Source organism: Myotis brandtii, unplaced genomic scaffold (genome assembly GCF_000412655.1).
Source record: "Myotis brandtii unplaced genomic scaffold, ASM41265v1 scaffold397, whole genome shotgun sequence".
Taxonomy (NCBI): Eukaryota; Metazoa; Chordata; class Mammalia; order Chiroptera; family Vespertilionidae; genus Myotis; species Myotis brandtii.
This window is the reverse complement of record NW_005365229.1, coordinates 4,316,540-4,320,427: the sequence shown is the minus strand read 5'-3', so window position 1 is coordinate 4,320,427 and position 3,888 is coordinate 4,316,540.

Below are 3,888 nucleotides of genomic sequence, written 5' to 3'. Positions count from 1 at the left end.
GCAGACCCGGCGCCGCGGGAGGGAGTGGGGGCGGGAGCAGCCCCGCGTCCTCATCTGGCCCTGGGCGCACCAGCTGCGTGTCCGTGTGTCCGCTGTCCCTGGTCATCTGGGATGGAGTGACCGAAATGTCACCGGGGTCCAAGAAGAGACACAGATTTGGTCTGCCCAGGGCCCGACTAATAGGGGGGCTTCTTCCCGCCGCCTCCTTAAGGGGCTCCAGCAGTTGGTCCCCAGCTCCTCGGAGTGGGCAGGACAGAAACCCAGTGCCCCCCGCCCAGCAGGCCGAGGATCAGGGGTCCGAGGGGCACTGCCCAACGGATACTATCGATGTTGCGAAAATGGGCTCCCTGGCCTCCAGCCCTCACCTCTCCAGCAGCCCCAGGCCGGCCGGACCTTCCCTGCTTCTTCATGGCTCCCTCCTTTCAGAAATTCGCAGTGGCCTGGAGCCCAGACTCCTCGGGCTTCCATTTAAAGGCTGGTTTTCCCCTACTTACCTCATCTCACCTTGATTCCTCAACCGCCACACACGGATATCTTCCTTTCTCTTAGTCTGGGCCCTGGATCTTTCCCGGGATCCAACCCCCTGATCCCTGACCTTCCGAACCTGCCCATCCTGCAAAGTGTAGCTAGAATCCCACTCTCTTCCCAAGCTTGGTAACCCCGGGTGTGGCGGTTTTCTCAGAAGAGCCCTGATGGTGTGGAAGTGCATTCTCCTCCACAAAGAGAATCTATTGAATGTTTAAATAAATGTCACGGTCTGCATGCATTGGTCAGACTTTTCAGATAATTACCTTTGCAAACGAGAGAGAAAACCCCCGTCAGACCATGTATCCCCATTTATGATTTGGAAAATGTGGTCACTTTATCCCTGAAGACTTCCCTCCCTAGTCATTCCAATTCCATGCCTGGTATCCCTGATTCGATGCTTAGCTCCCCTAGAGCAGGGATTATGGCTGAATAAATATGTCAAAATTCCAAATCTTTTTAAGTTGGGGGGGGGGGAGAGTCCAGAAGTTTGAAGAAAATGGAAATATATCCAAAACATATTTTTGCACTCTTCACAAATACAAAACCACTCTTTTTAGTGTGTCAGAAAAATGTACTGGTCTAGGCTCCAGTTTAACCCAAATTGATGTGATTGAATATAGCAGAAATAGTGAAATGGGTAGACATTTGGCCTTTTAGTTTGATTTGTCATGTGCCAGCTGAATGAACTTTAACAGTTTCTCTGGAGATTTGCTTTCCTCCTGTTTATTTTGGATTTGGGGATAATAGATATACCTATCCATCTTATAAGATGATTGTGGTGAAAATAAAATACTATGAAATAGAGAGTTAAGTGGGTGTGTGTTGTTGTTTTTTAATTTTAAGTATTTTTTTGTTCAGGAAATAATCCTCAATAACAATTCTAAAGAAAATTACTTTTAAATGGCTTAAATTTTGTTACTAACAAGCTTCAAGATGCTGAGTGACTACTTAAAAAATTAGGCAGTTCTGAATTTTTTCCACTTTGGGATCAGGGAGGCCAGTGTCACCCAATGTGACCCTCAGCAAGTAACCTAGCATAACCTGTAGGGTGAGCCAGGCAGCAGCTAGGATTTTGACCCTATCACATACACATACCATCATCTCAACCACTCTGACCATCAGTTTCCTCATCAGTAAAATATGAATAATAGTCATAACATGTACTGAATGCTTTCTGTGGGCTGTGTACTACTTCAAGCACGTTGCATATATTAAGTCATTTAATCCTGACAGCTCCATGAGAGGACTATTAATATCTCCATTTTATGCATGAGGAAACTGAAGCACCGAGAAGTTAAGACATTTGTCTAAGGCTGCCCAGCTAGTACGTGGTGGAGCCCAGGCTGAATCCCAAGCAATGTGACTCCAGAATGCTGGACTGGCCGGCCCCGTCCTGTGGGGTTCTTGAAGGATTAAATGAAATAGTGCACATAAAGCACTCGGCGTGTGGCCTGGGGCACAGCTCTTAAAAGTATCCCATTATCTTAAGGTATAAGTGTGATGATGTCTCTACGCCGACAGCCCAGTTCCTGACACAAAGGAGTACTCTAGAAATTGATTCCCTTCCCCATTTTCATTATGTGAAAACAGAGAACATGTTCCACAGTGCAGGCAGACATGTAAAAATGCTCATTTGTGCATGTTATTTTATCCTTTGGATGAGAGGTGGGTACAGGGAATTCCTAAGAATCTGTTGAATACACCTTTGCTACAGGTAAATTTGTGTCTCTACTCTCATTTACTTTTTTTCTTATACTCCTTTTTTTATTGCCTCTAAGTTCTTCTTAAGCAGAGGTGGGGAACATCTGGCCCGAGGGCCGAGTAAGGCCTGTGAAGTCATTTGGTCTGGCCCTGCCAAGGCATTAGGGGTGAATTAATCAAATGTTTGACCAAATGTCACAGGCTAATTTTTAAGTTGATAATTTTGTATGGCCCGAAAATGATGTTAGAAATATACAAGTGGCCTTGGGCAGAAAAAAAGGTTCCCCACTCCTGTTCTAAAGAAAGGGTTTCCCTGGATTGGGAAAAGCCTCAGCCTAATGCTGTGGAAAGTGGAATTGGCATGAAATGTTGCCAGGACTTGTGAGTTTCTGAAGGCTCTAACTTTCAGGCAGTTGCCTGGAGTAGCATCCAACTCCTGCAAAGCCCAGGGGCTGGCAGGGTGTCCTCTATGGCTAAAATTTTCCTGGGTCTCCACACTGGGTTGGGCTTCGGGTTCACTCCACTCACGCATGCTCCCCTAATCTGTTCCCACATCGTTCATACAATTACTTCTCGGCTATGCCCACCCACCACCCCAGACATACCTGTTCCTCTGGACCCTCTCCACACAAGATGCAATGCACAGACCCCATCTTTGCCCCCTCCCCCCAAAACACAGTTATTCTTTCTTTCATTCTGTTTCCACATAGGTGATGAGTCTTACGTGCCAGGCACTGTGCTAGGTACCGGGGCATCCTTTGGCCACAAAAACTCACATACGCATCTGTTTGTCCACACACAGACATTACAGGAAGGTACCTGCACACCCCTTATTTATATAACCACATGTAACCCCCATATATGCAGAGGGTACGTACACATACCTGTAAAAACACTCTCCATTCAGCCCCTCACATCATTGGCCGATGTTTAGAATGCTCTTTGATTTTGCGTCCTCCATTTTGTGTTTGCTTACCTATCGTCTTAATGGCAGACTGAACCTAAAGATGGTAAGGTGTGAGGCTTGTGAAATAGTCCAGTCTGGTCACTCCAGCAGTTTCTGGCATGTTATATTTATCTTCAAAACAGATCTCACCTACCTTCCCTTTTCCAGGGAAAAGCTCCTTATTTCTCCCAGTCCTGGGAACATGCTGGTTGCAGTCATGGGTGGGAGAAGTGACCTGGGGCAGGTGTGGGTAGGCAGCAGTGGTCTTAATTTTGCTTGCTCAGTTACTTAGACTGTGGACTGTGGACCCTAATCAAGAGGAGAGCAAGGGAGAGGGAGGAAATGAACTGTATTGCCCTACTCATCGGGCCCTGAGATCAGCCCCTTCTGACAGGAAAACCCAGAGCAGGTGGCTAAGCCGCTGAATTCCACATCTTCCCTGGCCTGGCAGTCCAACCTCCCACCAACTCCGAGGACCCAGGTCTTGTCCTTTTAGGAAACATGCTCTCACCTGGCCAGCATGGCTGGCTGGTTGAGAATCAACCTATGAACCAGGAGGTCATGGTTTGATTCCTGGTGTGGGGCATGCAGGAGCCGATCAATGAGTCTCTCTCATCATTGATGTTTCTGTCACTCTCCCCATCTCCCTTCCTCTCTGAAATCAATAAAAAAATATATTTTTAAAGAAACATGCTCTCAAGTGTGTGTGTGGC